Source organism: Solanum tuberosum, unplaced genomic scaffold, assembly GCF_000226075.1.
Source record: "Solanum tuberosum cultivar DM 1-3 516 R44 unplaced genomic scaffold, SolTub_3.0 scf00007, whole genome shotgun sequence".
Classification (NCBI taxonomy): domain Eukaryota; kingdom Viridiplantae; phylum Streptophyta; class Magnoliopsida; order Solanales; family Solanaceae; genus Solanum; species Solanum tuberosum.
The window spans coordinates 1,322,383-1,335,604 of NW_006238933.1; the positions used below are offsets into that span (position 1 = coordinate 1,322,383).

A 13,222-nucleotide genomic window follows, 5' to 3' on the forward strand; every position below is an offset into this window, starting at 1 on the left:
CACACTCATACTTCCTTGATGAAGTTTGATGAACTCAAGCACATTTTCCTTCCTCATCTAAAGGGAAAAGAACTTATCAAGGAAAGTAACCTTAAACTTCTCCCAATGAGAGGACCAGCATCTCCCGGTCTCCCTTCTTTCCATTGGTTGTACCATATTTGAGCACCACCCTTAAGTTGATAAGCGGCCAACTCCGCCTTTTCCACCAGCGTCATTCCCATGATCATCAACACCTTGTAAACCTCATCAATGAACTCTTGAGGATCTTCTTCGACATTAGAACTATGAAACTCCTAAGAATTCATTCTAGTGAAGTCCCTCACTCTAGATGCCGTCGTACCCATATTTGGGTTTACGGGAACCACAACTTCCCAATTGGCTTGGGCCAACACTTGAAAAGCAACCCTAAACTCCGCATTAGTCACTTGCTCGGCCAAAGGGTCGATCGAAGCTTGAGGATCTTGAGGAGGAGCTTCTTGTTCCACATTCTCCCTCACATTCCTTCTAGCATAAGCTCTTCGAGTAGCCATATCCTTTATAGCATCAGATAAGGATTAGGAGTTAGACCTTATAGAGTTAAACTCTATCACACAAATTTAGAGTAATGAAGAAGTGGAGTTTCCTAAACATCTTGTGGCCTCTCATTCATATATGTGGTGCGTTTCACACTCATGAACAAGACTCTACTTGACGTGGCTCATGAAACATCCTAGGACCTTTCTAAACCTTGTTCTCTGATTACCAAGTTTGTCACGACCCAAGGTACCCCCTAGGCATAGCATGGCGTATAGGACCCCGAGAGACCCTATATAAGTCACTTAGCATTCATAACATAAGAAATATAATGAAAAGACTTAAAAGACAATTTCAATACATGAAAGTTTATAAAGCAAAGTGGAAGTCTAAACACTTGTCTCATTAGCCATCTAGTACATAAGAGTGAATTTGGGCCTAGCCCATACAACATGTCAAAAATTGAAAGTAAGAAAGAAAAACCAAAAACAATGAAACTCTATCCTCGAAGTATGAGGACTCACCAAAGCTTGGAATCCCTCAAATCAACCTCTAGCCATGAAACTAAGAACTATGTATGTCGGACCCTATATTTGGAGAAATATAGGCAAGAATATGCGTTAGTACAAAGTATGTACCAAGTATGATAACCATGCATAAAAACATTTAATTCATGCTTAAAGGGAACATTTCCATGACATGTAATGACCAAGCCAAAACATGATTATAAAAAAAAGGTTAGAAGACATAGGACATAAAACATGGTCAATGCAACCTAACATCTTTAAAATCTTTGAACATATGTAAGATACTTATTGAAGTAACCTTAGTTCATTATTATTGTGGGAATTAGCCTTAACAAACATAAAGACCATGTGAGCTATAACATGATCCCCCGGTGTCTCCCACACCGAAAAGGGTTGTCCTACTTGCCAAGGTAAGGACCATGAACTTCTAGCTTAGGTGGATCCACTAGCTAATGTCTATCTAAGCAATCATCCTATGGGGAAACATAGGTAAGGGATAAGGATATTACTTCTAGAAACCCGGTGTCTACTCACGAGAGAGCTTCCATCTCAATATCCTCTTGGTGCTAAGCATAAATCCCATGGAATAGTCATTTTCTTACTTGTTCTCATTATTCATGGAAGGGCACGTCATCTTGCCAATCCAAGCTAGGTCATAAGTCATCCATGGAAATGTATCATTCAATAACCAATCCAGCCGAGGTTTCATTAGGATAGCTCCTTAACTTTGATTCATTTAGGTGAGAAGACCTTTCAACCTTAGAATCCTTACTATGTGAGAAAACCTTTCACAATCATACTTTCATGTGTATATGAGAAAATACTTTCAACAACACAACAACAACATTGTCATTGATACTTCACTCTCAAAGAATCCTTACAACATTTACATAAATTTCATAAGAGCATGCTTAATTTCATAAACTCTTTATTCATAATCCAAAACCCACATCATATCATCATAATTTGGAATACATGGAACTACATGGGTTCATGGAGAATCATCATAAAACCATAGAATTTCATCAATTCATACATAAGAGATCATAATTCAATCAATTAAATCAATAGTCAAGAGAACCCATAGTATAGAAGGAAAACCCTAGCTCAATTGGGGATTTCTAACTTTGAAAATAGGAGAATTTGGGAACTCCATGAATGGAAGGAATCCATGGATGAAAACTATCATACCTCAATGCTAAAAGCTTGCATTCAATGGTGGAATTGGAGACTTGCCTTGAAACCCTAGGTAGATCCCTTCTTCAAGTTTTCTAGAGAGAGTAATATTTGAGAGGAAGACCAGTTCTTCTTTTGTAAATTTGAGAGAATGATATTCAAGTGGGAAATTTCGTGACATTTATATAGGGGTTTCGGTGAATGATAAAATGACATAGTATTAGGCTAGACTAATTAGGAAAAGACCCAAAAATCCTTGAAACTAATAACAGCCAACCCAAACGATGGCCTGACCGATGGTCCGTAGGTCGAACCACAGACCGTCCTATTGGGGCCTCATTTGGATCAGAGACTTGGTCCTGAGGCCCTGGATCGACGAACCTCGTCCACTGATCGTGGTCCAATTGACGGTCCGTTGATCCTGGCCGTGGATCTTGACCTTTTGATCCTGAATTTCCTCTAAGTCTGGGATTCACCTACGGAGCCTATTTATGGTTCGTGCATTGAACGAGGGACCATCCTGGTGTACCGTTGAAAAAATTATTGAAACTCGATATTTTAGAAAACTAACTGGCCAACCCACGGCCACTGCCTACGGTCTGTGGGACATTCCACGAGCCGTCGATGGCCTCCGTCAAAATGGCACCAAATTTCTAAAAAGGCTGAATTTTCTATCTTTTTGAATCTGAGGTGTTACAAGTATAGAGACAATCAGTCAACTTCTTTTATCGTAAGTTTACTAATTGTCATATTTCTTCCTCTCTTCTTTTTGGGCATAATAAGAGATCAAGTTTTCTTGAAACTATTAGATGCTCAAAATACACTATAACAAAAATATTTTTTATCGGCAATAAATATGCACATTAACGAAACGTGTTAGAACATTTACCGTTATTAATTGTCATTAGGTTCAATGTCGCTATAGATTTTAGGGACATTTATAGAGAGTACTAATTACCTCTTAAAATACATATTTAACGGCAGTTAAGCTATTAGTTGTCGTTAAAGATCATTTTCGTTATAGTGATTACTCTTTCTTTTGGCTTCTTTCAATTAAATTTGTGAACTGTAAACTTGGATACATCCCGGTAGACTATCTTTTTGAAAAATATATTAAGCAACATGCCTTTTTCTTCTTGATGAAAGTAAGGTCGTTTTTATTATTATTTGTGGATATTTGTGAGTTCAAGTGCTCACAAAATTATGCTGTGAGATTTTAATATGTTATGTATCAAAATTTTGGTTTAGAATATGCAATTGTGAACAGTTCCATTCAGATTCCATGTATTTCTTGGTTGATCATTGCATTAATTCTTTGTAACTACATACTATAACCATAACAATCACTATGGTTCAATTCCAAATAAGTTGGGACCTGTGATATGAAACCTAAGCAATAGTAATGACTATTTTGATACAATGAGGAATTTTTTTTATGATATTAACAATTTTAGGGTCATTTTTTACATATACATGATACGACATACTATAATAAAAAAGAGATTGATGGAAGGTCATACAAAAGGAGCCGAAGGTCATCCATTTGAATTTAGTTAATTATGTTTCTGTATGGACGTGATGTTTCACTTTACTTGAGAGTGTTATTGTTCGAGGCTTTTTGGTCTCTTCTTTAACGGCTGATGTTGTTCTTTATGACTTCCTGAAATTTAGACAAAATTTCGTTACTTCTGAACAATTATTTCCATGGAGATTTTCTTAAACTTCTTTCTTATACTTAAAATCTCTCTATGACTCATAACTTTTGTGCAACAAAAATGGAAATTAAAAAAAAGTAGCACTTTAAGATTTCGGAGGAACGTTTTGCCTAAAGATAAAATATTCTTGACAATGTAGTGTATGTATCAAAAATACAGATATTACCGAATGATCATATGTAAGCTTAATAAAATAGTTCAATCCCGTGCAAAGCACGAGTAATTTACCTAGTTAAATATAAAAGGAAAAAAGTGTATTTAAAAGTTTAAACTTGAAAATATGAGTCCATATTCACTAATTTAATTCATTATTTTTAAAAAATGATTAACAAGTGAACCCCCATCCTTTTATGAAAAAGTGTTAGAGACAAATTACAAAATTACAAGATTACAATTGAAAATAAAAATGAAGAAATAAAACTCTTCAGACTGAGGCGCGGATATCTCTCTGTTTAAGGAGTTTCAAGCCCACTGCAACTAATATTTTTCACCAGTCCAGCAGTAGTTCTTGATTTGTCCCCTTCGGAATACAACAACCTAATCACAAAGTGTAACTCAACAAACTCTGGACAAGAGTTGAGTCCAAAGCTCCACAAAAAGAACACCTAGCCCTTCAACTAATAAGAACTCTCTTTTTGATAAACTTTATGCACTCTATAATTTCTTATATTCTAAAATAAAATAAGACCACCACTATTTATAGTTGAGGAAGTCTTCCTAGCAATGAATAAGAAGATAATGGGATAGTAAATAGTGAAGATAAATGGTCTAGAGGTTACATAGGTTACAAAGAATAATGGGAATAAAGAATGGGATAATGGAGAAATAATGGCCATAGTTTACCATTACATGTTTTGCCAGAAAAAAACACAAAATGGACAGCCACATGCACTCAAACGTTCTCAGCTACGTTCATCACAATGAAGAATGGCAATTAAGCCAAAATGAGAATTAATATGGCATCAATAGTCATCAACTGACAAGAGTAAATAATGCACCATAATGTGTATTTAGGCAGAAATGAAACAAACCGAACTGGAAACGGCACTTTAGCATATAATAATATTAATAATCTTTTCAGCCCTCAACTCCCTAACGTCCTCATGCACATCACTACCATACTCCACATCATCATCTCCTACTAATTCACCTCCCGTCTCAACACGATCTTCAATTAAGTAATCAGAACCATCTTCTTCCACTAAATCAGATCCAACTGACTTATATCTATATCATTAGGATCCACAGTAGTTGGATCTGCAGTAAAAAGTTCTATAGTAGCAGGATCTATAGTAGAAGGATTTGTAGTAGAAGTATTTGTAGTATTGATTGGAGTTGTGGTAGAAGAGACTCTGGTAGCAGCAACATCCGTAGTTTGAGGTGTCGTAGTAAAAGGGTCCTCACCTGATAAAGTCTCATCACCAACCACAATGTTTGTACCACCATTTTGTTCATCCCCTATATTGAATATTGAGCCAGATTCCTACCTATTCTCATGACTAACATTTTCTAATAAAATAAGGTCGGGTTTCACAAGTGTTTCATCAATCAAGTGTTTCACATATGTCTCCATCTTCCAAAGAACAACACAGGTCTAAAATATCCATATCATTAGCTATATCTTCCAAAATGCCATTGTCGGGTTAATTAATGGCATTAACGTTTCTCATGCATTATTGAGGAAGTATGATAGCAAGTGGGAAATGAGAGTAGAAAATAAAGATGATTTTGTGAAATTATGACGGAAGGAGTAACGAATTTTGTTTTGTTCATTATGGAAGATAGATCTTTAATGCAAATAAGAATTTGAACAACCTATAATGGCTATTTAGAAAAATATACAAAATATTTGGTAGTGATAATTTTAATGTCCTTGTTTATAAGGGTTGTAAAGGAGATGAAGTTATTTTTTGGTTTTAAAAGTTAATTAGTGTAAACCAAAGAGTAATTAGAAATAAGTGTGAAGAATATGTGTAATACAACTCATCCCATGAATCTGATATTATATTTGTAAGATGGTACTAATTTCACTAAGAATAAGATGGGTGGTGGTATATAAACGTCCATAAGATTGCAGTACTAAAGTAATTTAAGTTGAGGAGATTTTATGTATTTTCTTTTATATTAAACTAAACATTGTATAAGAAATAATTTCAACATTACTAATACCATATTATTAATGTTAGTATGATTAATATCAATATTACTAATATACCTTAGTCACAGAGGCGTATCTAGAGGGGGTGTCGTGGGTTCACGTGAACCCATGCTCCCCTCTAGGTCATATATAGTAGTGTTATATTTTTAAAAAAATATTTAAATATAGCTGTGTGAACCCATGTTCAAAGTATCATATAATAATACGATAATGATTGGGTGCACATTTCTAAGCGAGGATAAAGATTTAAATCTTATATCTATCTTGTCTTTTTGAGTAACACCTTTACAAGTGGTTATCAGTTACACTTTTGACGTTTCAACTAATTTTGCTTTTGTTTTTTTCTTTTAATCTTTCAAAATTTTCAAGTGTTACATTGAAAATTCCTAAAAAATTTAGCACTGTACATTTTTTATGTAATTAAATCAAATGTGTATATTAAAATTTAAAACTAGTATTATATATTTTGGACTTATAATTTTTAAAATTTAATGGTACATATTAAGAAATAAAAGTCAAATCGATCAAATGTATATTTAAGATACAATTTTTCAAAGGTGGAATGACCTGAAAGACCCTTGTACTTGGCTCATTTTGTCAGTTGAACCCTTATACTCATCACTTTGCCAACTAGACCCTTAAACCCATCAAAAAACAACATTTTAAACCCTTTTCTCCTCTGGTCAGAGTGCGTGTAATGGACGCGATTACACGTGAAATTCCACATCATTTTTACTGCCACATGCGAAATTAAGTGCTAAAAAAATTTAAAAAATCAAATAAATCAATTTTTTAATTTCTTTAACTTTTCAAATAGTCATCTTCTTCATATTTGGTCACAAATTGAGCACTAGATTCATACCCATCAGATCAAATTCTTCTTGATTTAACTTGTAAATTCAACTACAAGTTCACCAACACAAACTCAATGAACCCCAATCAAAAAATTTAAGTAATTTTACAAATTCACAAGACCCATTTATTATTTTTTAAGCTTTTTCAAACTTATCAATGGAGTTTTAAAATTTTCAATAGTCACAATCATCCTTCACATTATCTGCATCTCCTCGTTGAAACCATCTAATAAAAGAATGATACTAATATTTTTCAAACCTAAAAAACGAAAATTTTAGAAGAAGTTGAGGCTACTGATTTGTATAAAAAAAAAGAAGAAGAAGAGGCGGAGAAGAGTGAATGTGGGGGTGGAGAAAGAAGAATGGGCTGGAGAAAGAAGAATGGGCTGGAGAAAGAAGAATGGGCTGGAGAAAGAAGAATGGGCTGGAGAAAGAAGAATGGGCTGGAGAAAGAAGAATGGGCTGGAGAAAGAAGAATGGGCTGGAGAAAGAAGAATGGGCTGGAGAAAGAAGAATGGGCTGGAGAAAGAAGAATGGGCTGGAGAAAGAAGAATGGGCTGGAGAAAGAAGAAAGGTGAGGGCTGTGGTGAGGGGTAGAGGAGAGAGGGCTGGTGGAGAAGAAGAAAGGGTGGGTGTGGGTGAAGGAGGGTTGAAGAAGATGATTTTTTTTTTAATTTTGTTAAATTGATTTTTTTAAAAGTAAAATATTGTTTTAACTCGCTTTTAAGCGCGTGTAATCACACATATTTCCAACTCACCAATATTAATGTCACATAAGCTCGGTCAATGGTCAGAGGGGTTTAAAATATTGTGTTTTGATGAGTTTAAGGGTTTGATTGGCAAAGTGATGAGTAGGAGGGTCCAACTGACAAAAGGAGCCAAGTACAGGGGTCTCCCAGGTCATTCCGCCTTTTTCAAAATCGTGCACCCATCTAGCCGAAATCCTGAATACGCCTCTGCTTAGTCAACGATATTCTTATACACCCTAGCAAATGATTCCTTAGTCTTTATTTGAAAATCAATAAATATAAATTTAATAAAATACTAAACTAATCTAACATTATGTCAACAAATATATTTATGAAATTATATGGCAATTGGTGGTGATTTTTGGGTACGAATTAGGAATAATGGAGTACTGATAGTATTATGGGTAATAGCTAGTAGTAATAATAATTATTAATAGTGAGTATATAGATATAAAAAATGTGTGTGACCAAACAAGTAAGGTTAAGATGTAAATAATTAAAATTAAAACCAAACAAGTAAGACCTAACTTTAAAACGCCATGCCCTATTTTAGTAGCAGTTTGTGAAAGATTTAACACACATGACATCGGTCGCGGTCATCTCTACCAAAAACAAAGTCGTTTTAGGCTTTTTTTGTTTTTATTAAGATTTAATCATCTGGATCTGAATGCATATTTTAATGATTAGAATATTGTCTCTAGATACTAACATTTAATGATTAAAACTATTTGTTTTTCAACATCTGAATTTACATAATTTATTTATATGTACATAAAAAAATATATAATTCAAATAAAATTTAATCAAATATTAAAAGAATTAAATTATTATTTAATTAAAAAAATGAAACGCTTATGCTTCCTAATTATGGTGAAGATAGTTGTACTAGTGGTGGTGATGGTAATAGTTGTTAGTAGCTAGTAATGATGGTGGTAATAGTTATAGCAGTGGAGGTGGTTAGTGTTGTGGTGACTGTCATATGAGTGGTGTTTGGTAGTGATATTGGTGGTTGTAATAGTGAAATTGGTTGATGTTAGTAGTTGGCGGTGTTGATGGTGGTGGTTGACGATGTGTTTGTAATAGTTGGTAGGGGTGCTAGTTATGATGATGTAAGTGGTTGGTAGAAAAGATTGACCATAACGATGGTAGTGTCTGATAGTAGTGGTGGAGGTGGCAGCAATTGTGGTGATAACAGAAATGTATGGTGGTAGTTGGTAGCAATGTTAGTTGTGATGACAGTTTGTTGGTAGTAGGAATTGACTGTAGTGAAGATAGTGGCGGTGGTGGCGGGCTACAAAGACAGGGATGGTGGTGGCAATGGATATAATTATAATGATGAAAGAGGCAAGTGGTAACAACTAATAGTAGTAGTTAGCAACAATGGTGGTTGTGATGGCAAAGGGGGTTAATGGTAGGCAGCGATAATGACGGTATCTACACAAGAATACCTCTTAATGATATTAACTATTAAGACTCTGTTGTAGATCATTATGATTAAAGACCTATCAAAGCAGTTAAGTGGCTTAGTGAAGATAAATACACTTAATTATGATCTAATGTCTAAACCATTCAGATTCAAACCTGCGACGCCTTAAAAGTGTTTCCGTATTTTGATGAACAGAATGGAAGGACTTGTAGGATTTCTTCAACTTCAATAGAAAAGAGAGACTAAGCAGATTCAATCATCTGCATTTAGGATTTTGTAAAATCCATCCACCCTACTACCTTTCAATACATCTGGGACACAAGATCATTCCAAATTATACCCTCCTTTAATATCTTTTATCTCACTCCCGGTTCATCAAATATTTTAGACTTTTAAATACAAGGCTTTCAAATAAAATAGTAATAACAAAGGAAAAATCTATCACAAGATCAGATATACAATGTGTATCACCAAAGAAGAAGAAAAAAACGTCATTTTAAGAATTATCACCCTGGACATTAGCAGGACCTGTAATCGGCAATAAATCATCAACTTTTTTTTATGTTTTTTTGTATACCACTCACAAACAGTTAAATCCAAGCCCATCTCAGCAGCCAATATCCACCAGGGGAAGTTTACTCTGAAAAAGCCAAAAGGTAAACATGATCAAGACAATCCTGCCAGTGCGCACACAATTAAGAAAATAACCTTAAGGAAAGGGCTTATATAAAATAAACACAAATTCAAAACAAGTTACATGATCGTGAGTCGTGAACCCGCAACTAACAAGACCAAGTGCAACATTTTAGAACTACTTTTTTTCTTTTTGCAACTACATACTTTCCTAGAATAAGAAAGCCAAACATGATCAAGACAGAAGAATCCTGCCAATCTAGCCATAATTTACCATGGTAAGTTCTAATCCGAAAAAGCAAAAAGGCAAATATAATTAGGACACAAGAATCCTGCCAGGAAATAAATTCAAATGAAACTATGATTGATAATGATTTTAGAGAAATAGTATGTCAACGATATAAAATGTCTTCAGGTCTAGCCTTCTAGAGCTGTTGAGTTTAACCAAGCAATCAAGATAATGAACAGATGGCTATCTTACTATTCATCACCTAGGATTCTGATAAATCTAAACAGTGTCAGGGAAGACAACGGAAGGGAATTGAATCTAATTGCTAAAAGTCATTTCATATTACAGATCTTTTAAATAGAGAATGCAAGAAGTTAATGCAGCATAACATGCAACACCCAGAACAAAGTTGATACGGAATTTTACATGCACAAAATGATGGAAGGGCCCAAGAGTCCATCTGTCTCGAGTCAACATCAGTTAATTGTTCTAGTCATATTCAAGTTCAGATGGAGAGTTCTCCACAAAATGAACCCAAATAGATCATACAAAATAGTTTTGGAGGATCTACGATGTGTTGAAACTATTATGTTGCATGGATATAAAGTTACACGAGTTGTTGACTATATATTGTGGCTAATGCTTGTTTGATATCATACTTTCAGAAGTTAGAAGCTTTGGAGAGAAGAAAGTGACTAAAAGAAACAAAAAGATGTAGAAAATGGTGAAGTGCATCATAAAAGAGGTCTTTAGATGGAAAAAGAATTCAGGCAGTCAAGAGCAAAGTACAATTGCACTTTTACAAGTGTGACCGCACTTCTGAAGCAGAGTAAGAATAGAAAGGAATGGAGCAAAAGTGTGATGAACTTGCAACGAACGGAGAAGTAAGCAGAAGGGTGAGATGGTGCCCACGGCCTAGACCCCTAGTCCCCGTGATGGGCCTCGTGCCACGACCCCTGTTTGTCAAACCGATGTTGACCAAGTCAAAGCATTCAACTGGAATTAGGACTCCAACCCTAATTTTATAAATATGTCATTAAGGCAACATTTTTAGGGCTATGCATTATTCATAGTATTTACAAATTATTACTAAAAGTTAGGGATTACTGTAAGAATAGAGTCTACATCATTCTTAGCTTTCTAGGGTTAATTACTGCTTTCGTATAAGATTATTGTGGAACGAACAAGATATTCTTGCAAGAACTACAGTAGTCAAAGGTTTTGTTTACTTTCTTTTCTATTTATGTTCATTAGCAGTTTAAATTACTTTTGTAATTATTTGCATCTAATTATAAGTAGCTAAACACATAACTAGAGTTACGGAAACTTAGAGTAGGGGATAAGGATAATGGATTATTAACATTAAAATCTCCTCATGAAGGGGTGATCATTGTGTATTAAGATTCTTTCGTGAAGATTGTTTTTCTAATGGTTGCGAACATTAAGAACTCGCCTTTTTTCTGACTGGTTTGACAATAGAAGTTAAGATTAAGAAAACAGAATCATTAACAGGGATTTGGAGCTCCCAACCTCCATATAAATAGCTTGATCTAGAAATGCGATAACTAACCTGAGTCATGTGATGAATGAACAAATTAATTTGACACCCAAGTGTGGCAAGGACTTGGAGTGATATCCTCTTAATTGGGCCAAGAGGCTCTAGGAAACTAATAGATTCGTCTTTATTGTTTTGAATGAAAAAGAGGCAGCTTCATATTTAAGCTTCCGGGCCAAGCTATCGCGCACCTATACTAATTCCACGGAATACATGCCACCTCCCACCAACAACAGGTACCAGGTAACTCGTAACTCTGACCACCAAGGCTAGGAAAGATGGGAAGAATCACCTAGTGTTTTTTGTCTCCACGAGAAGCAGCTTTGTATTTAAGCTTATGTTTTGAATTTGGTGAAGACTTAATTTGTGATTGCTAGTGACTAGTGTTGTGTTTGATGATGGATTTAAGACATAGTTTGTGACTGGTAATGTTCATTTTTATTTTTTTTTGAAACTGGTAACATTGTATTCCTCAGCATTAAGGGCTATGCTGGCCACCTCCAAAAGTGTTAGTTACATAGAAAAACCAACAAAAAAAAAGGACTACTTACAAACTCCTATGAAATCCACTAGTTGAATTTCTTCTTCTATGTTCATTTCTTTACACCAAAAACCTAAAGTGGTAATTACTTTCCACCAGTGTTGTAAAAAGCACAGAAAAGCGCGCTTAAAGCGAGAAGCGAGGCGAGGCCCCTGCGCTTTTATTTCGTGAAGCGAGGCTACATTGAAAAGGCGCTCGCTTCTACTGTAGAAGCGAGAAGCGCAAGAAAAGCAAAAGCGTAAAAAAAGCGCGCTTAATTTGAAAAGGCGCTAATTAGGGTTTCTTTTTTTAAAATTGTAAGTTTTTTTTTTTTTTTAGCTGAAATCCTTATGCAACTTAATATACTCTTTCGCGACTTCAAAATTCTTTTTTGGACTGCTGCAAGACTAAGAAGCTGCGACTGCTCTTCTCCTTCTCTTCTTCTTCTTCTCTGCTGCTGTAAGTTCTCTTCTTCTTCTCGTCTTCTCTTCTTCTCTTCTTCTTTGCGACTGCTCTGAGTACTTTTTTCTATTTTTGGTTTGCTGCCAGGTTGCCACTGCTGTAAGTTCTCTTCTTCTTCTTCTTCTTCTCTTCTTCTCTGCAAGACTGCTACGACTGATCTGCTACTGTTTTTTTTTTTTGGTTACTGCTGGGTGTTTTCTATATTTTTATTGTTGCATTTTTTTTTTCCAATTTCTATTTGCTGCTCTGTTTTTCAATCTCTATTACTGACCAATTTTTTTTTTCAATTAATATTACTGCTCTGTTTTTTCCAATTCTTTTGCTGCTCTGTTTTCTTTTTTATTTCTATACAGTGACTGTGATCAGTGATGTGTGTATGCTTGCTGCTCTGTTTTTTTTTTATTATTTCAATAGTGTGACTGCTCTGGTTGCTGCTCTTAAATCTTAATAGTCTTTATTTTTCTTACTTAGTAAATTTGTTGTTTTGTTACTAAGTGACACTTCTTTTTTGCTTGTAGTAACTAGTGAAGTTTTTAATTCTTTTATGATTTAATTATGTTTTTGATTTTTTGCTTTATATGTTATGACTTATGAGTATTATTGACTATCTATTTACTTTTAATCTAAGAATATATTACCTCTATTCAGTTATTTAACATTTTTTTATTTTTATACTAAATATCGCTTTACTTAAAAAAAGCGCGC

The 13,222-nt window shown here is 34.6% G+C and overlaps 1 protein-coding gene across 2 annotated transcripts in view; it reads right to left on the reverse strand.

The window, feature by feature from the left end:
• Positions 1-9,342: 9,342 nt before the first annotated feature.
• The window catches only part of LOC102605563 (zinc finger CCCH domain-containing protein 69-like), a 37,792-nt gene continuing 33,912 nt past the window's right edge, over positions 9,343-13,222 (reverse strand). Inside the window, exon 8 of one of the 2 annotated variants that reach the window (XR_366594.2) lies at positions 9,343-9,758. The gene's annotated coding sequence lies outside the window, so the exon portion shown is untranslated. The remainder of the gene's footprint in view (positions 9,759-13,222) is intronic. The other variant, XM_006338836.2, reaches the window with a different exon arrangement.